At 39.4% G+C, this 22,319-nt stretch overlaps 1 protein-coding gene and 1 long non-coding RNA gene across 4 annotated transcripts in view; one reads left to right on the top strand and one right to left on the bottom strand.

The window, feature by feature from the left end:
- Positions 1-22,319, top strand: part of LOC123760748 (uncharacterized) — a 165,566-nt gene that overhangs the window by 73,403 nt on the left and 69,844 nt on the right. The window lies entirely within an intron of this gene.
- On the bottom strand, positions 1,782-3,528 carry LOC138366953 (uncharacterized). Its single transcript, XR_011229266.1, has 3 exons — positions 3,421-3,528; positions 3,078-3,124; positions 1,782-2,481 (listed from the first exon to the last, which is right to left on the bottom strand). It is a non-coding gene; the product is annotated as an uncharacterized lncRNA (long non-coding RNA).

The following is a 22,319-nucleotide window of genomic DNA, read 5'->3' on the forward strand; positions in this document are numbered from 1 at the left end:
TTCGTGACAAATCGCCAACATGGGTTCAGGGAGGGTAAATCTTGCCTGACTTGCTTAATAGAATTCTACGCCTAGGTGACACAGATTAAGCAAGAAAGAGAGGGCTGGGCGGACTGCATTTTCTTGGATTGTCGGAAAGCCTTTGACACAGTACCGCATAAGAGGCTGGTACATAAGCTGGAGAGACAGGCAGGTGTAGCTGGTAAGGTGCTCCAGTGGATAAGGGAGTACCTAAGCAATAGGAAGCAGAGAGTTACGGTGAGGGGTGAGACCTCCGATTGGCGTGAAGTCACCAGTGGAGTCCCACAGGGCTCTGTACTCGGTCCTATCTTGTTTCTGATATATGTAAATGATCTCCCGAAGGGTAGAGATTCATTTCTCTCAATGTTTGCGGCCGATGCCAAAATTATGAGAAGGATTAAGACAGAAGAGGACTGTTTGAGGCTTCAAGAAGACCTAGACAAACTGAAGGAATGGTCGAACAAATGGTTATTAGAGTTTAACCCAGCCAAATGTAATGTAATGAAGATAGGTGTAGGGAGCAGGAGGCCAAATGCAAGGTATCATCTGGGAGAGGAAATTCTTCAGGAGTCAGAGAAAGAAAAAGACTTGGGAGTTGATATCACGCCAGACCTGTCTCCTGCAGCCCATATCAAGAGGATACCATCAGCGGCATATGCCAGGCTGGCCAACATACGAACGGCATTCAGAAACTTGTGTAAAGAATCATTCAGAACTTTGTATACCACATATGTCAGGCCAATCCTGGAGTATGCAGCCCCAGCATGGAGTCCATATCTAGTCAAGGATAAGACTAAACTGGAATAGGTTCAAAGGTTTGCCACCAGACTAGTACCCGAGCTGAGAGGTATGAGCTACGAGGAGAGACTACGGGAATTAAACCTCACTTCGCTGGAAGACAGAAGAGTTAGGGGGGACATGATCACCACATTCAAGATTCTCAAGGGAATTGATAGGGTAGATAAAGACAGGCTATTTAACACAAGGGGCACACGCACTAGGGGACACAGGTGGAAACTGAGTGCCCAAATGCGCCACAGATATATTAGAAAGCACTTTTTTAGTGTCAGAGTGGAAGACAAATGGAATGCATTAGGAGGTGATGTGGTGGAGGCTTACATACACAGTTTCAAGTGTAGATATGATAGAGCCCAATAGGCTCAGGAATCTGTACACCTGTTGATAGACGGTTGAGAGGCGGGACCAAAGAGCCAGAACTCAACCCCCGCAAACACAACTAGGTGAGTACACACACACGGACACACACTGGGTAGATAACATATCTATCCCAGACAACTTTGGATGGTGTTAGTGCCTACGACCTTCCATGAAATACCATTCATGTCCAAACCGTGACCTTTCACATGTGACCTCACGCATGGGACCTTAAATATCTGACCTCCCGCATGTCACATTATACATGTAGCTTTACACACATAATATCAAACAAGCGACCTTACGTTCCGTTGCTACCTGTCTGTAGGAATTTTCTATGATGTAATCAAGTCTCCTTCATTTGTCCTATTAACACTTTGCATGAAGAGAAGTTCCATGTGTCTGTCCTCTTAATCTAACATTTATATATCTAGCAACCTCCTTCTTGCCGACTCGACTATTATCTAGTCAGCTCACGTTTAAAAGTTTCGCGATTTCCAACGTTTAAAATTTTCAAATCTATGAGGTTTTAAAATATTGTTGTTAGAGGACTTTAATAATATTGAACGATGAAGTTCCCGTTTATAACACGAGACAATGTAGGACTTGGGCAATGTAGACAACCCATAAGTTCTATATTAATGTAGGATGAGTCAGCTTACATCAATAATGTCAATACATCAGGCTGTATAAAAACAGTGTCTACTACATACAAATTTATTTGAAAGCTGTATATAAAATTTATATACAGCTTTCTGAATTTTATACAGGATATAAAAATTTATATACAGGAAGATATCTTCCGGCCGCTGGGCTGGAGCGGAAATGATACGTTAAGTGACTGCCAATTGAAGAAAGAATTTTGTTCTGCTTTTGAAGGTTGTGCTGCTAGGAGATTTTATTTTATTTTATTTTATTTATTAACATTTGGTCTATCTTTTACCATCTATTTCACCTGTTTTATGTCATTTATGTGTTTGATAACGTAGAGAGTTAGTTACACGCCAGCAGGTGGTGGACAGGAGTTTTCTGGGCAGATAGTGGGTTTTGCTGCACGAGACGTTGGTTCAGGCTGCTCGCCAATAGGTAGTAGACCAGCTTGCATGCCAACAGATGGTGAGTCAGGCTGCATGCCAACAGATGATGAATCAGGCTGCATGTCAACAGATAGTTAGCCAATATGGTTGCCGACAGATGGTGTCGAAGTCAGTCGTCATCAGTGATAGTGATCCGGTTCGTCAGCAGGACAGACTGGACGTAGTTGAGGCATTCAACTCAGCCAGTAGTGGTGAAACATGTGTTGCTCTGTTGAGATATAGTATGTTAATACACAACATATATAACCTAATTATATTACTTAGATTTTGCTAACCATTTATTAGCCATATACAAATACATGAATTTGACTTTTTGGAAAGGTCTAATTCCAAAACGTTTCTTGAAACTGTTCCTTAACTGTCAAGTCACAATTTCATTGCAAACACCTAACCGGTATTTTCTAACCAAAAGATGGTGTAATTGAGCTTTCCTGTACTCCACAGCTCTACTTGACGACTTTCTCTCTCTCCTATTCTTGTTGATATTAATGCGTTAATTTGAATACTGTTCACAATAGGAGTATTATGAACAATCAAGAATTTGCAAAGTACAAAAACTAAATAATATATCAGGAGTGGTATTATATGAACTGTGATCCTGGACAGAGAAAGCGATTCACAGGAGGTAAAGTCACTTCTGTGGCTTTACCAGAGTTGAGAACGAGAGAAAACCACGTTCAGGACGCGTGGGCTCCAGGACTTTCTCTCACGTTTGTGTCGTGTTAAAAGTTTAGACGGTGGGAGATAGCAAAGGTTGAGGTGGTCAGGTGTTAAATATTTGTAAAGTGTTGCCACATGACGTACATTTGCTGTGGTGATGCAGGTGCTCGCAGTCGCTGCGTTGGTACAGTCTGGAAATATTACATGTGTTAGTTAATGTTTACCTTATGTCTCCTTACGTAAATTATCAGAGGTTGTACGGTAGTGGATTAAACAGTTAAAATTCTTAGTAATACTATTATTATTTTAAATTGTTAAAATTGTACCATTATTGTAGTGATACTTAAGTGTCACTTAAGACAGAGTCATTTTTGTGTCACGTAAGGTGAGGTAGATTTAGTCAACTGTGTCAATCAAGGTGTAGAAGATGGAGCAACTTAAATGTCAGTTAAGGTGAGGAAGATCGTAAGGTGTGAGAGATACTTACTGGACCCTACGCAGCCGTTAATGACATTCCCTGAAAGCTTCAGGGCTTTGACGCAGTTCACACAGGTTGTGCTGTTGCCACAAACCTGATCTGTAACACATGGTAAAATTACATAAATACCACCAAATGCTAAAAAATAGTGTGTTAATACCACGTGCTTATGTTTGTGTTTGTATTCCACATCGTGTATAACATGATGTTGATATTCATATTTTGTTCCTATTTCCTTCGAAAGGATTTTTTAGGGTCAGGATTTTTTTTGTCAGCGTCTTGACAGCTTCACTTGCAAAAAAAAAAAAGGCTTACTGTTCACAACAGGGCATCTCTAATGCCGGATTATATTTTCTCCAACTTTTCCATGTATTTATAAATTTCGCCTCGTAGAGCGATATTTTGTAACTAACCCTCAGTGGATATCAGAGTTCGTCCTCGCATTCCTTTAAAACCTCGGATTATATCACTTTTTGTTTCATTTCATTGTTGGTATATCCAACGATCTGTTTTCTAACATCCTCATGATCGTGTTTATATAGATCCAAATTCTTGCTCTCTCTTCTCTGACTTAATACACAGGTCTCGTTATAAAGATTAGTAATCTTGAATGTAAATTGTAATGTCGCTCAACAGCGAATATCATATTCTAATAACGTGCCAAGTGTGGCTTTAGATCTTCATCATTTTAAGGAGTTTCGAAACTCTCACTCTCAACCATAATTGCATTTTCTATCTCAATATTGACTAATATTGCTATTAAAACAACAAGACCTACTTTCCCTACCGTTGCTAGTGATGATGAGATCACATTTTCTGTTAGTGCAGCAACCACCTCAATAATTAACACTTATACAACCATTGCTGATGCTGCTGTTATGACTAGTGTTGGTACAACTAACGCCACAACCGCTACTAATACTAGTGTTACTAGTACAGCTAACACTATTACAACATTATTGCCATTATTAATAACATTATTAATAACATTTGTATATTAATCATTAACACTTCCACTACCAAAGCTGCAGCTGTTACTACTACTTCAGCTGCTCGTTAGTACAGCTAACACAACAATAATTAATACTTATATTACCACCGCTGCTGCTGCTGTTACGGCTAATGTAGCAGCTGTAAGTACAAATAACATCATAACAAATAACACGTTAATACATACAAAGACACGCGCGACCTCCGCGTTCATCGCTGTGACCTCCATGTTCACCACCGCGGCGTTGGGCGAATGCCAGCATCACTACAGCCGTCAGGAAGATAACCATTAACACCTTCATTTTGGTGGTTGATGGACGACGGGTTCACGACTCTGAGGGGGAAAAGAAGACTTCCTTTCTGCTTATGGCTCCTGGGACTGGTCTCCTGGGATTGGTCTACTGGGACTGGTCTCTTGGGATTGGTCTCCTGGGACTGGTCGCATGTGACTGGTTGCATGGGACTGGTCTCACGTGACTGGTCTCCTGGGACTGGTCTCATGGGACTTTCCTCCTGGGACTGATGTCATGGGACTGGTGTCATGGCACTGGTCTCCTGGCATTGGACTCCTGGGACTGGTCTCCTGGGACTGGTCTCCGGGGACTGGCCTCCTGGGACTGGTCTCCTGACATACTTCAGTTATGGCATTTAATTGTCTGGCCAAAGTGTTTAGTTGTTTATCCTAAATATAATTGACTACAATCTTTACAAGAGAACTGTAAACACACACCTGTAACAGTTGTCAGGCATATCATAAGAAATCTTTGCTAAACAGTTCCTCTGACATTTCTAATGGATATACTGAACTTCGTGTTTAATTATGTTATAAATTCTAGGTCTACCTTCCTACCTTGTAATAACAAACTGGTGAACACCTTGACCAGATACTATAAGAACGTTAGTAAAGTTGAGGGATGAACCAGTTTTGTATTGTTATCTTTATACAATTAAATGACTTAAGTAAATAAATAGAATAGATTAATAATACATTATTAATCCTTTTCAATTTTTAATGGATCCTGTAATTAATTAAAATTAATATATATATAAAATATTTTCATTGTTGAAGGTTCTGACATATTCCGACGGTTTCCAACTTGAACTTGACCCCATTTACCTTAACTCTGTATCTTTAAAGTAACTATTTCCTAATTCTAAGATTACCTATCCAAAATTATTCGTCTCTATCTTCTTATCCATTCTTTCGTGAGGTAGAATATCACAAGCTTTGCAAAGTCTACATGTATAATATCACATTTATACAATACTCTCACCCAGAACGGGTAATGGAAGTACAAATACCCTGTGAGAGACAGCCAGGACAAGGCTGCAGTAAACAGGCAAAGTTACAACTTCTACTGTAATGTACATTTGAAGCAACTCATTAGAAATGCATTGGTTTAAAATTTGTGTATAAGGTGCAGGTCGGTATAAGAGTATCCTATAACCTTCGATTCATAAGGAAATTAAACTTTTTCAACAATGTGATATATGCCTTTTCAACAATGTGATATGTGCCTGACAGATCAGAAGCGAGGGTTTATATATCCCACTGTCACCACTCCCCTTTCAATCGCCTACTTCCTGTTTCACCCTGTAATCATCTGGGCGAGCGGTCCATTTTAATCAGGTTGATAGCTTCTCTAATATTTCAGCATATTTCCACACTATTCTCTACGATCTGCTGTGTGAGTTTCAGAAAGCCAGGAATATGACAGTCTCTCTTACCTAGTTGTACTTACTTAGTTGTCCTTGCGGGGGTTGAGCTCTGGCTCTTTGGTCCCGCCTCTCAACTGTCAATCAACTGGTGTACAGGTTCCTGGGCCTATTGGGCTCTATCATATCTACACTTGAAACTGTGTATGGAATCTTCCTTCATCACATCACTTCCTAATGCATTCATTTGTCTTCTACTCTGACACTGAAAAAAAATCTTTTTAACATCTCTATGGATCAACTGGGCACTCAGTTTCCACCTGTGTCCCCTAGTGCGTGTGCCCCTTGTGTTAAATAGTCTGTCTTTATCTACCCTATCAATTCCACTGTGAATCTTATATGTGATGATTATGTCCCCTCCCCCCCCTAACTCTTCTGTCTCCCAGGGTGCGTGTGTGTGTGCACGCGTGTGTGCGTGTGTGTGATTGTATCTTCAATGTCACGTACACGACCATGAATGTCCTTGACGCAAAAATCCTGCCAAACGTACAAAAACTATCAAATTAATGGGTTTTGAAATAATAATGATGACACTGAGTCTGTTAATCACCACAAAACTCCACAACATATATTACACAATATCTCGATAATGAACCAATACTATAACAACTCACAACAGTACCTACTAAGAGAGAGAGAGAGAGACTGACATATTCCTGGCTTTCTGAAACTCACACAACAGATCGTAGAAAATAGTGTGGAATTATGCTGAAAGACGAGATATTATAGAAATTATCAACCTAAAGTGGACCTCTCGCCCAGATGATTACAGGGTGAAACAGGAAGGAGTTGATTGGGGAGGGGGGTGACAGTGGGATATATAAGCCCTCGCTTCTGATCTGTCAGCCACAAGGCGTGAACCAACCGACGAAGCTACACTTCTGTATTACTGGTGAGTGCAACACTGAGCTGGAGGCTTAGTGGAGGCAGCGAATGTGTAGGAAAACTGTATTGTATTCTGAGACTTGAGTGAATGTGTAGAGGAACAATTTTCTTCTGTGACTTGAGTGAATGTGTAGGACAGCAGATATTGTGCGCGACAGGTGTCCCTGAAGAGGCATCTTCTATCTTCTTGAGGTTATCTTGAGATGATTTCGGGGCTTTGGTGTCCTCGCGGCCCGGTCCTCGACCAGGCCTCCACCCCCAGGAAGCAGCCCGTGACAGCTGACTAACACCCAGGTACCTATTTTACTGCTAGGTAACAGGGGCATAGGGTGAAAGAAACTCTGCCCATTGTATCTCGCCGGCGCCCGGGATCGAACCCGGGACCACAAGTCCGGTGTGCTGTCCACTCGGCCGACCGGCTCCCTCCCGACTGGCATATATCACATTGTTGAAAAAGTTTGATTTCCTTATGAATCAAAGGTTATAATATACTCTTATACCGACCTGCACCTTATACACAAATTTTCAAACCACTGCATTTCTAATGAGTTGCTTCAAATGTACATTACAGTAGAAGTTGTAACTTTGCCTGTTTACTGCAGCCTTGTCCTGGCTGTCTCTCACAGGGTATTTGCACTTCCATTACCCGTTCTGGGCGAGAGTATTGTATAAATATGTTATTATACATGTAGACTTTGCGAAGCTTGTGATATTCTACCTCACGAAAGAATGGATAAGAAGATAGAGACGAATAATTTTGGATAGGATATCTTAGACTCATTTAGGAAATGGTTATTTTAAAAGATACAGAGTTAAAGTTAATGGAGTCAAGTTCAAGTTGGAAACCGTCGGAACATGTCAGAACCTTCAACATTGAAAATATGTTTAATATATTTAATTTTAATTAATTACAGGATCCATTAAAAATTTAAAACGGATTAATAATGTATTATTAATCCATTATATTTATTTACTTAAGTCCTTTAATTGTATAAAGATAACAATACAAAACTGCTCCATCCCTCAACTTTACTAACGTTCTTATAGTATCTGGTCAAGGTGTTCACCAGTTTGTTATTACAAGGTAGGAAGGTAGACCTAGAATTTATAGCATAATTAAACACGAAGTTCAGTATATACATTAAAAATGTCAGAGGAACTGTTAAGCAAAGATTTCTTATGATATGCCTGACAACAATTACAGGTGTGTGTTTACAGTTCTCTTGTAAAAATTGTAGTCAATTATATTTAGAGTAAACAACTAAACACTTTGGCCAGACAACTAAATACCATAACTGAAGTATGTCAGGAGACCAGTCCCAGGAGACCAGTCCCAGGAGGCCAGTCCCGGGAGACCAGTCCCAGGAGACTAGTCCCAGGACACCAGTCTCATGAGACCAGCCCATGAGACCAGTCCCATGAGACCAGTCCCAGGAGACCAGTCCCAGGAGACCAGTCCCAGGAGCTATAAGCAGAAAGGAAGTCTTCTTCTCTCCCACAGAGTCGTGAACCCGTCGTCCATCAACCACCAAAATGAAGGTGTTAATGGTTGTCTTCCTGACGGCTGTAGTGATGCTGGCATTCGCCCAACACCACAGTCGTGAACATGGAGGTCACGGGTGCCTTTGTATGTATTAATGTGTTAATTGTTATGATGTTATTTGTACTTACAGCTGCTACATTAGTCGTAACAGCAGCAGCAGCGGTGGTAATATAAGCATTAATTATTGTTATGTTAGCTGTACTAACGAGCAGCTGAAGTAGTAGTAACAGCTGCAGCTTTGGTAGTGGAAGTGTTAATGATTAATATACAAATGTTAATAATAATGTTATTAATAATGGTAATAATGTTGTAATAGTGTTAGCTGTATTAACAACACTAGTCATGACAGCAGCATCAGCAATGGTTGTATAAGTGTTAACAGTTGTGATGGTTGCTGCACTAACAAAAAATGTGATCTTATCATCACCAGCAACGGTAGGGAAAGTAAGTCTTGTTGTTTTAATAGAAATATTAGTCAATATTGAGATAGAAAATGCAATTACGGTTGAGAGTGAGAGTTTCGAAACTCCTTAAAACTAGATGAAGATCTAAAGCCAAACTTGGCACATTATTAGAACCTATGATATTCACTGTTGAGCGACATTACAAGTTACATTCAGGATTACTAATCTTTATTACGAGACCTGTGTATTAAGTCAGAGAAGAGAGAGCAAGAATTTGGATCTATATAAACACGATCATGAGGATGTTAGAAAACTGATCATTGGATATACTAAAAATAAATGAACAAAAACAGATGTAACCCGAGGTTCTAAAGGAATGCGAGGAAGAGCTATGATATCCACTGGGGGTTTGTAACAAAATATCGCTCTAGGGCGCGAAACTTTTAAATCCTATAGAAAATTTTGAGAAAATATAATCCGGCATTAGGGAAGCTCTGTTGTGAATATGAACCTTATTGTTGCAAGTGTAGTTCTCAGGACGCGGGAAATATGCTTTTTGACGGAAATAGGAACAAAATATGAATGTCAACAACATGATATACGATGTGAAATACAAACATAAACATAAGCACGTGGTATTAACACACTATTTTGTTTTACATTTGGTGATATTTATGTTATTTTACCATGTGTTACAGTTAAGGTTTGTGGCAACAGCACAACCTGTGTGAACTGTGTCAAAGCCCTGAAACTTTCAAAGGATGTCATTAAGGGCTGCCTAGGCGCCAGTAAGTATCTTTCACACCTTACGATCTTCCTCACCTTGACTAACATACAGGTGGTTCCACGTTCCTCACCTTACGTTATACAAAAGTGGCTCTGTCTTAAATGAAACTTAAGTGACACTATAATAATGCTAATTAATAATATAATGTTAAACATTAATAACAATAATAGTATTACTAAGAATTTGAACTGTTTAATTCACTGCCGTATAACCTCTGTTGATTTACGTAAGGAGACACAAGGTAAACATTAACTAACACATGTAATATTTCCAGACTGTACCAACGCAGCGACTGCGAGCACCTGCATCACCGCAGCTAAGGTACGTCATGTGGCAACACTTTACAAATATTTAACACCTGACCACCTCAACCTTTGCTGTCTCCCACCGTCTAAACTTTTAACACGACACAAACGTGAGAGAAAGTCGTGGAGCCCACGCGTCCTGAACGTGGTTTTCTCTCGTTCTCCACTCTGGTAAAGCCACAGAAGTGACTTTACCTCATATGAATCCATTTCTCTGTCCAGGATCTCAGTTCCTGTAGTATTGCTCTTGATACATTATTAGGTTTTTGTATTTTGCAAAATATTGATCGTTCATAATACTCCCATTGAGATCATTATTATTATTAATGCATTAACAAGAATAGGAGAGAGAGAAAGTCGTCACGAAGAGCTGTGGTGTTGAGGAAAGCTCTATTATACCATATTTTGGTCAGAAAGTATCAGTTAGGTGTTTGCAATGAAACTAGGCTTGACCGTCGAGGGTCAGTCAATAGACTGTTAAAAGGAACATTTTCAAGAAACATTTTGGAATTAGTTCTTTCTAAAAGGTCAAATTCATGTATTTGTAAGTGGCTAATAAATGGTTAGCGAAATCTAAGTAATATAATTATATTATATATGTTGTGTATTAACATGCTTTATCTCAACAGAGCAACACATGTTTCACCACTACTGGCTGAGTTGAATGCCTCAACTACGTCCAGCATGTTCAGTTGACGAACCGGATCACTATCACTGATGACGACTGACTTCCACACTATCATTTGGCAACTATATTGGCTCACTATCTGTTGACATGCAGCCTGACTTATCATCTGTTGGAATGCAGCCTGACTCACCATCTGTTGGCATGCAGCCTAACTCACCATCTGTTGGCATGCAGCATGGTCTATAATCTGTTGGCATGCAAGCTGACCTACCACCTGTTGGTGTGCAGCCTGAACCAACGACTCATGCAGCAAAACCCACCATCTGCCAACAAAACTCCTGTCCACCACCTGCTGGCGGATAACTATCTCTCCACGTTATCAAACACATAAATAACATAACGCAGGTGAAAAAAAATGATAAAAGATAGAACATAAAAGATATAACGAATGATAATAAATCAAATAAAAAAAAATCCCCTAGCAATACAATCCTTCAAAAGCAGCATAAAATTATCTCCTCAATTGGTAATCATTTAATGTATCATCTCCGCTCCAGCTCAGCTGCCGGAAGATATCTTTATTTTCACTCTGTTAAAATTTTGTCATTTACAACTTTTAAATAAATTGGTTTGCAGTAGACACTGTTTTTTATGATGCCTGATGTATTAATGTATTAACTGCCTGATGCCTGTTTATAATGCCTGATGTATTAATGTATTACAGCAATAATGTATTGACATTATTACTGTAAGCTGACTCATCCTACATTAATATAGAACTTATTGGTTGTCCACATAGCCCAAGTCCTTCATTGTCTCTTGCTATAAACGGGAACCTCATCGATCATCATTAATAAAGTCCTCTAACAACAATAATTTAAAACCTCAAAAATTAAAAATGTTAAACGTTGGAAATCACGAAACTTCTAAATTTGAGCTGACTAGATAATAGTCGAGTCGGCAACAAGGAGGTTGCTAGATATACAAATGTTAGATCAAGAGGACAGACTCATAGAACTTCTCATCATACAAATTGTTAACAGGACAAATGAAGGAGACTTGATTACATCATAGAAGATACCTACAGACAGGTAGCAACGGAAAGGAAGGTCGCATGTTTGATATCATGTGCGTAAAGCCACAAGTATAATGTGATATTCGTGAGGTCACATATATAAGGTCCCATGCGTAAGCTCACATGTGAAAGGTCACGATTTGGACACATATGGTGTTTCGTGGAAGGTCAGCGGCACTAACAACATCCAGAGTTGTCTGGGTAGATATGTAACACAACAGGAAGGTCACAACCACCAGCTGTGTGTTAGGGGTTCACAACAACACCTCAGATGGTCTTATACAGCACCACCAGCTGTGTGTTATTGGAACACAGCACCGCAGATGGTCTTATTCAGCACCATCACTTACACAGCACTGTGATATAGACATATCACAACATCAATATATTTATTGACAGTACTGTAATATGCCATTACTGAGGTTACAAGACCAAAACTAACGTGTTAGAGTGCTGTAACATGTCACTAGGTTCTTTCCTTGCCATAGAAACCAAGCGAGGAAGGAAGCAGTCTAACATTCCTCCTCATTAACGCTAATAATATAATCATAGCCTCTCTCTCTCTCCACGTCAGGACTGGGGAGGTTTGGCTAGGAATGCTTGTCACAATAGAAGTAGAAAATCTGCCCGGAGTTCTTTCACTGCAAGCTCGGGCCCCACAGAATATGCCTCTTTGTTCTGATCGATTTATTCCTGTCGTTCAGGAATACCCTCTTACTCAGTCGCTCTTCGACTGAGACCCTAATGTAAATAATAATGTAAGAGGGAATACCCTCTTACATTATTCGCATCTCAGGGACGACCCTTGTCGCAAATTTCGGAACCGTTTCAATTATGCAATTATCATTACAGTAGACAATTGGCGAAGGAAAAGGCCGGGTTTAGGAGCTAAAGCTTGATCCAACAGGAATAAATTGATCAGAACAAAGAGGCATATTCTGTGGGGCCCGAGCTTGCAGTGAAAGAACTCCGGGCAGATTTTCTACTTCTATTGTGACAAGCATTCCTAGCCAAACCTCCCCAGTCCAGACGTGGAGAGAGAGGCTATGATTATATTATTAGCGTTAATGAGGAGGAATGTTAGACTGCTTCCTTCCTCGCTTGGTTTCTATGGCAAGGAAAGAACCTAGTGACATGTTACAGCACTATAACATGTTAGTTTTGGTCTTGTAACCTCAGTAATGACATATTACAGTACTGTCAATAAATATATTGATTTTGTGATATGTCTATATCACAGTGCTGTGTAAGTGATGGTGCTGTATAAGACCATCTGCGGTGCTGTGTTCCAATAACACACAGCTGGTGGTGCTGTATAAGACCATCTGCGGTGCTGTGTTCCAATAACACACAGCTGGTGGTGCTGTATAAGACCATCTGTGGCGTTGTTGTGAGCCCCTAACACACAGCTGGTGGTTGTGACCTTCCTGTTGTGTTACATATCTACCCAGACAACTCTGGATGTTGTTAGTGCCTGTGACCTTCCATGAAACACCATATGTGTCCAAATCGTGACCTTTCACATGTGAGCTTATGCATGTTACCTTAAATATGTGACCTGACGCATGTCACATTATACATGTGGCTTTACGCACATAATATCCAACTAGTGACCTTACGTTCCGTTGCTACCTGTCTGAAAGTATCTTCTATGATGTAATCAAGTCTCCTTCATTTGTCCTATTAGCACTTTGTATGAAGTGAAGTTCTGTGTGTCTGTCCTCTTGATCTAACATTTGTATATCTAGCAACCTCCTTCTTGCCCACTCGACTATTATCTAGTCAGCTCACGTTTAGAAGTTCCGTGATTTCTAACGTTTAAAATTATTGTTGTTAGAGGACATTATTAATAATAAATGATGAAGTTCCCGTTTATAGCACGAGACAATGTAGGACTTGGGCAATGTGGACAACCCATAAGTTCTATATTAATATAGGATGAATCAGCTTACATCAATAATGTCAATACATCAGGCTGTATAAAAACAGTGTCTACTACATACAAATTTATTTGAAAACTGTAAGTGACAAAATTTTAACAGAGGGAAAGTGAAGATATCTTCCGGCCGCTGGGCTGGAGATGATACGTTAAATGACTGCCAATTGAAGAAAGAATTTTGTGCTGCTTTTGAAGGTTGTGCTGCTAGGAGATTTTTTTTGTTATATTTTATTTATTAACATTCGTTCTATCTGTTACCATCTTTTTCTTCTGTTTTATGTCATTTATATGTTTGATAACGTGGACGGACAATTACACGCCAGCAGGTGGTGGACAGGAGTTTTGTTGGCAGTTGATGGGTTTGGCTGCATGAGTCGTTGGCTTAGGCTACACCCCAACAGGTGGTAGGCCAGCTTGCAAGCCAACAGATTATAACCAAGGTTTCTTGTCTATAGATGGTGAGTCAGGCTCTGTGCCAACAGATGGTGAACCAGGTTACATGCCAACAAATAATAAGTCAGGCTGCATGTCAACAGATAGTGAGCCAATATGGTTGCCAACAGATGGTGTCGAAGTCAGTCGTCATCAGTGATATTGATCCGGTTCGTCAACTGGTGGTGGATCGACTGGACGTAGTTGAGACATTCAACTCAGCCAGTAGCCGGGAAACATGTGTTGTTCTGTTGAAATATAGTATGTTAATTCACAACATGTATAACATAATTATATCATTTTTTGCTCATCATTTATCAGCCACTTACAAATACATGAATTTGTCTTTTTTTTTAAATGTATAATTCCAAAATGTTTCTTGAAAATGTTCCTTAACTGATCATTGACTGACTCAACTGTCAAGTCACAGTTTCGTTTCAAATACCTAACACATATTTTCTGACCAAAATATGGTGTAATAGAGCTTTCCTCTACACCACAGCTCTTCGTGACGACTTTCTCTCTCTCCTATTCTTGTTAATGTATTAATTAGAATTATGTTCACAATAGGAGCATTATGAACGATCAATAATAAGTACAAAACGTAATAATATATCAAGAGCGGTACTATATGAACAGTGATCCTGGACAGAGAAAGCAATTCACAGGAGATAAAGTCACTTCAGTGGCTTTACCAGAGTGGAGAACGAGAGAAAACCACGTTCAGGACGCGTGGGCTCCACGACTTTCTCTCACGTTTGTGTCGTGTTAAAAGTTTAGACGGTGGGAGACAGCAAAGGTTGAGGTGGTCAGGTGTTAAATATTTGTAAAGTGTTGCCACGTGACGTACCTTAGCTGTGGTGATGCAGGTGCTCGCAGTCGCTGCTTTGCTGCAATCTGGAAATATTTCCTATGTTAGTAACAGTTTGCCTTATGTCTGCTTACGTAAATAAACAGAGGTTGTATGACAGTGGATTAAACAGTTCAAATTCTTAGTAATCCTATTATTGCTTTTAATGTTTGAAATTATATTAATAATTAGCATTATTATAGTGTCAATTAAGTGTCACTTAAGACAGAGCCAGTTTTGTATTATGTAAGGTGAAGTAGATGGCACCTGTGTGTCAGTCAAGGTGAGGAAGATGGTAAGGTGTGAAATATACTTACTGGTGCCTAGGCATCTCATCATGGAAATAAGTGGCAGTCTCAGGGCTCTGACGCAGTTCACACAGGTTGTGCTGTTGCCACAAACCTTATCTGTAACCCATGGTAAAATAACATAAATATCACCAAATGCTTAACAGTGTGTTAATTCCACGTGCTTCTGTTTGTGTTTGTATTTCTCATTGTGTATCATGCTGTTGATAATCATATATTGCTCCTGTTTCCTTCATAATTATTTTTCCCGCCTCCTGACAACTACATTTGCAACAATAAGGCTTACTGTTCACAACAGGGCTGCCCTAATGCCGGATTATATTTTCTCCAAATTTTCCATGGATATACAAGTTTCGCCTCGTAGATCGATATTTTGTAACTAACCCTCAGTGGATATCAGAGTTCGTCCTCGCATTCCTTTAAAACCTCGGATTATATCTCTTTTTATTTCATTTCATTGTTGGTATATCCAACGATCAGTTTTCTGACATCCTCATGATCGTGTTTATATAGATCCAAATTCTTGCTCTCTCTTCTCTGACTGAATACACAGGTCTCGTTATAAAAATTAGTAATCCTTAATGCAAATTGTAATGAAGTTCAACGGCGAATATCATAGGTTCTAACAACGTGCCAAGTGTGTCTTTAGATCTTCGTCTAGCATTAAGGAGTTTCGAAACTCTCCCTCTCAACCACAATTACATTTTCTAAATATTGACTAATATTGCTATTACGACAACAAGACCTACTTTCCCTACCGTTGCTGGTGATAACGAGACTACATTTTCCGTTAGTGCAGCAAACGCCACAGCACTTAACACTTACACAACCGGTGCTGCTGCTGTTATCACTACTGTTGGTACAGGTAACTTCACAACCGCTACTAATGCTGCTCTTGTTAGTACAGCTAACATTATTACGACATCATTACCATTATTAATAACATTATTAATAACATATTTACATCAATCATTAACATTTCCACTACCAATGCTGCTGCTGTTACTACTACTTCAGCTGCTCGTTAGTACAGCTAACACAACAATAATTAACACTGTCTTTACGATTATTGCTGCTGTTACGACTAATGCAGCAACTGTTAGTACAAATAACATCATCATTATTAATCATTATTAATCCGTTCTAAATTATTAATGGATTCTGTAATTAATTAAAATTATATATATTAAACATGCTTGCATTGTTGAATGTTCTGACATGTTCCGGCGGTTTCCAACTTGAACTTGACTCCATTTACCTTAACTCTGTATCTTTTAAAGTAACTATTTTCAAATTGATTCTAAGGTTTCCTATCCAAAATTATTCGTCTCTATCTTCTTATCCATTCTTTCGTGAGGTAGAATATCACAAGCTTCGCAAAGTCTACATGTATAATATCACATTTATACAATACTCTCGCCCAGATCGGGTAATGGAAGTGCAAATACCCTGTGAGAGACAGCCAGGACAAGGCTGCAGTAAACAGGCAAAGTTACAACTTCTACTGTAATGTACATTTGAAGCAACTCATTAGAAATGCAATGGTTTAATATTTGTGTATAAGGTGCAGGTCGGTATAAGAGTATCCTATAACCTTCGATTCATAAGGAAATTAAACTTTTTCAACAATGTGATATGTGCCTGACAGATCAGAAGCGAGGGTTTATATATCCCACTGTCACCACTCCCCTTTCAATCACCTACTTCCTGTTTCACCCTGTAATCATCTGGACGAGCGGTCCATTTTAATCAGGTTGATAGCTTCTCAAATATCTCGCCTTTCAGCATATTTCCACACTATTCTCTACGATCTGCTGTGTGAGTTTCAGAAAGCTAGGAATATGACAGTCTCTCTTACCTAGTTGTACTTACCTAGTTGTCCCTGCGGGGGTTGAGCTCTGGCTCTTTGGTCCCGCCTCTCAACTGTCAATCAACTGGTGTACAGGTTCCTGGGCCTATTGGGCTCTATCATATCTACACTTGAAACTGTGTATGGAATCTTCCTTCATCACATCACTTCCTAATGCATTCATTTGTCTTCTACTCTGAAACTGAAAAAAATCTTTTTAACATCTCTATGGATCAACTGGGCACTCAGTTTCCACCTGTGTCCCCTAGTGCGTGTGCCCCTTGTGTTAAATAGCCTGTCTTTATCTACCCTATCAATTCCACTGTGAATCTTGTATGTGATGATTATGTCCCCTCCCCCCCCCTAACTCTTCTGTCTCCCAGGGCGCGTGTGTGTGTGCACGCGTGTGTGCGTGTGTGTGATTGTATCTTCAATGTCACGTACACGACCATGAATGTCCTTGACGCAAAAATCCTGCCAAACGTACAAAAACTATCAAATTATTGGGTTTTGAAATGATAATGATGACACTGAGTCTGTTAATCACCACAAAACTCAGCTACATATATTACACAATATCTCGATAATGAACCAATACTATAACAACTCCCAACAGTCCCTACTAAGAGAGAGAGAGACTGACATATTCCTGGCTTTCTGAAACTCACATAACAGATCGTAGTGAATAGTGTGGAAATATGCTGAAAGGCGAGATATTATAGAAATTGCCAATCTGGTTAAAAGTGAACCGCTCGCCCAGATGATTACTGGGTGAAACAGGAAGGAGTTGATTGGGGAGGGGGGTGACAGTGGGATATATAAGCTCTCGCTTCTGATCTGTCAGCCACAAGGCGTGAACAAACCGACGAAGCTACACTTCTGTATTACTGGTGAGTGCAACACTGAGCTGGAGGCTTAGTGGAGGCAGCGAATGTGTAGGAAAACTGTATTGTATTCTGAGACTTGAGTGAATGTGTAGAGGAACAATTTTCTTCTGTGACTTGAGTGAATGTGTACGACAGCAGATATTGTGGGCGACAGGTGTCCCTGAAGAGGCATATATCACATTGTTGAAAAAGTTTGATTTCCTTATGAATCAAAGGTTATAGGATACTCTTATACCAACCTGCACCTTATACACAAATTTTAGACCACTGCATTTCTAATGAGTTGCTTCAAATGTACATTACATTAGAAGTTGTAACTTTGCGTGTTTACTGCAGCCTTGTCCTGGCTGTCTCTCACAGGGTATTTGTACTTCCATTACCCGTTCTGGGTGAGAGTATTGTATTAATATGTTATTATACATGTAGACTTTGCGAAGTTTGTGATATTCTACCAAATAGTTATTTTAAAAGATACAGAGTTAAAGCTAATGGGGTCAAGTTCAAGTTGGAATCTGTCGGAACATGTCAGAACCTTCAACAATGAAAATATTTTAAATATATTTAATTTTAATTAATTACAGGATCCATTAAAAATTGAAAACGGATTAATAATGTATTATTAATCCAAGTCCCAGTCCCAGGAGACCAGTCCCATGAGACCAGTCCCATGAGAACAGTCCCAGGAGACCAGTCCCATGAGACCAGTCCCAGGAAATCAGTCCCATGAGACCAATCCCAGGAGACCAGTCCCAGGAGACCAGTCCCATGAGACCAGTCCCAGGAGATCAGTCCCATGAGACCAGTCCTAGGAGACCAGTCCCAGGAGACCAATCCCAGGAGCCATAAGCAGAAAGGAAGTCTTCTTTTCCCCCCTCAGAGTCGTGAACCCGTCGTCTGTCAACCACCAAAATGAAGGTGTTAATGGTTATCTTCCTGACGGCTGTAGTGATGCTGGCATTCGCCCAACACCGCAGTCATGAACATGGAGGTCCCAGTGGTGAACGCAGAGGTCACGGATGCCTTTGTATGTATTAATGTGTTAATTGTTATGATGTTATTTGTACTAACAACTGCTACATTAGCAGTAACAGCAGCAGCAGCGGTGGTAATATAAGTATTAATTATTGTTATGTTAGCTGTACTAACGAGCAGCTGAAGTAGTAGTAACAGCTGCAGCTTTGGTAGTGGAAGTGTTAATGATTAATATACAAATGTTATTAATAATGGTAATAATGTTGCAATAGTGTTATCTGTATTAACAACAACAGTATTAGTTTGCGGTTGTGGCGTTAGTTGTACCAACACTAGTCATAACAGCAGCATCAGCAATGGTTGTATAAGTGTTAATTGTTGAGGTGGTTGCTGCACTAACAGAAAATGTGGTCTCATCATCACCAGCAACGGTAGGGAAAGTAGGTCTTGTTGTTTTAATAGCAATATTATGGTTGAAAATGCAATTATGGTTGAGAGTGAGAGTTTCGAAACTCCTTAAAACTAGATGAAGATCTAAAGCCACATTTGGCACGTTATTAGAACCTATGATATTCGCCATTGAACGACATTACAATTTACATTCAGGATTACTAATCTTTATAACGAGAGCTGTATATTAAGTCAGAGAAGAGAGAGCAAGAATTTGAATCTATATAAACACGATCATGAGGATGTTAGAAAACTGATCATTGGATATACTAAAAATAAATGAACAAAAACAGATGTAACCCGAGGTTTTAAAGGAATGCGAGGAAGAGCTATGATATCCACTGGGGGTTAGTAACAAAATATCGCTCTAAGGCGCGAAACTTTTAAATCCTATAGAAAATTTTGAGAAAATATAATCCGGCATTAGGGAAGCTCTGTTGTGAATATGAACCTTATTGTTGCAAGTGTAGTTCTCAGGACGCGGAAAATATGCTTTTTGACGGAAATAGGAACAAAATATGAATGTCAACAACATGATATACGATGTGAAATACAAACACAAACATAAGCACGTGGTATTAACACACTATTTTGTTTTACATTTGGTGATATTTATGTTATTTTACCATGTGTTACAGATAAGGTTTGTGGCAACAGCACAACCTGTGTGAACTGTGTCAAAGCCCTGAAACTTTCAAAGGATGTCATTAAGGGCTGCCTAGGCGCCAGTAAGTATCTTTCACACCTTACGATCATCCTCACCTTGACTAACATACAAGTGGTTCCACGTTCCTCACCTTACGTTATACAAAAGTGGCTCTGTCTTAAATGAAAATTAAGTGACACTATTATAATGCTAATTAATAATATAATGTTAAACATTAAAAACAATAGTAGTATTACTAAGAATTTGAACTGTTTAATTCACTGCCATTCAACCTCTGTTAATTTACGTAAGGAGACAAGGTAAACATTAACTAACACATGTAATATTTCCAGACTGTACCAACGCAGCGACTGCGAGCACCTGCATCACCGCAGCTAAGGTACGTCATGTGGCAACACTTTACAAATATTTAACACCTGACCACCTCAACCTTTGCTGTCTCCCACCGTCTAAACTTTTAACACGACACAAACGTGAGAGAAAGTCGTGGAGCCCACGCGTCCTGAACGTGGTTTTCTCTCGTTCTCCACTCTGGTAAAGCCACAGAAGTGACTTTACCTCATATGAATCCATTTCTCTGTCCAGGATCTCAGTTCCTGTAGTATTGCTCTTGATACATTATTAGGTTTTTGTATTTTGCAAAATATTGATTGTTCATAATACTCCCATTGAGACCATTATTATTATTAATGCATTAACAAGAATAGGAGAGAGAGAAAGTCGTCACGAAGAGTTGTGGTGTTGAGGAAAGCTTTATTATACTATATTTTGGTCAGAAAGTATCAGTTAGGTGTTTGCAATGAAACTAGGCTCGACCGTCGAGGGTCAGTCAATAGACTGTTAAGGAACATTTTCAAGAAACATTTTGGAATTAGTTCTTTCTAAAAGGTCAAATTCATGTATTTGTAAGTGGCTAATAAATGGTTAGCGAAATCTAAGTAATATAATTATATTATATATGTTGTGTATTAACATGCTTTATCTCAACAGAGCAACACATGTTTCACCACTACTGGCTGAGTTGAATGCCTCAACTACGTCCAGCATGTTCAGTTGACGAACCGGATCACTATCACTGATGACGACTGACTTCCACACTATCATTTGACAACTATATTGGCTCACTATCCGTTGACATGCAGCCTGACTTATCATCTGTTGGAATGCAGCCTGACTCACCATCTGTTGGGATGCAGCCTAACTCACCATCTGTTGGCATGCAGCATGGTCTATAATCTGTTGGCATGCAAGCTGACCTACCACCTGTTGGTATGCAGCCTGAACCAACGTCTCATGCAGCAAAACCCACCATCTGCCAACAAAACTCCTGTCCACCACCTGCTGGCGGATAACTATCTCTCCACGTTATCAAACACATAAATAACATAACACAGGTGAAAGAGATGATAAAAGATAGAACATAAAAGATACAACGGATGATAATAAATCAAATAAAAAAAAATCCCCTAGCAATGCATGCCTTCAAAAGCAGCATAAAATTATCTCCTCAATTGGTAATCATTTAACGTATCATCTCCGCTCCAGCCCAGCTGCCGGAAGATATCTTTATTTTCACTCTGTTAAAATTTTGTCATTTACAACTTTTAAATAAATTTGTTTGTAGTAGACTCTATTTTTTTATAATGCCTGATGTATTAATGTATTAACTGCCTGATGCCTGATTTATAATGCTTGATGTATTAATGTATTACAGCAATAATGTATTGACATTATTACTGTAAGCTGACTCATCCTACATTAATATAGAACTTATTGGTTGTCCACATTGCCCAAGTCCTACATTGTCTCTTGCTATAAACGGAAACTTCATCGTTCATCATTCATAAAGTCCTCTAACAACAATAATTTAAAACCTCAAAAACTAAAAATGTTAAACGTTGGAAATCACGAAACTTCTAAATTTGAGCTGACTAGATAATAGTCGAGTCGGCAACAAGGAGGTTGCTAGATATACAAATGTTAGATCAAGAGGACAGACTCATAGAACTTCTCATCATACAAAGTGTTAACAGGACAAATGAAGGAGACTTGATTACATCATAGAAGATACCTACAGACAGGTAGCAACGGAACGGAAGGTCGCATGTTTGATATCATGTGCGTAAAGCCACATGTATAATGTGATATTCGTGAGGTCACATATTTAAGGTCCCATACGTAAGCTCACATGTGAAAGGTCACGATTTGGACACATATGGTG

The sequence above is a fragment of the Procambarus clarkii genome, chromosome 21, assembly GCF_040958095.1.
Source record: "Procambarus clarkii isolate CNS0578487 chromosome 21, FALCON_Pclarkii_2.0, whole genome shotgun sequence".
Taxonomy (NCBI): Eukaryota; Metazoa; Arthropoda; class Malacostraca; order Decapoda; family Cambaridae; genus Procambarus; species Procambarus clarkii.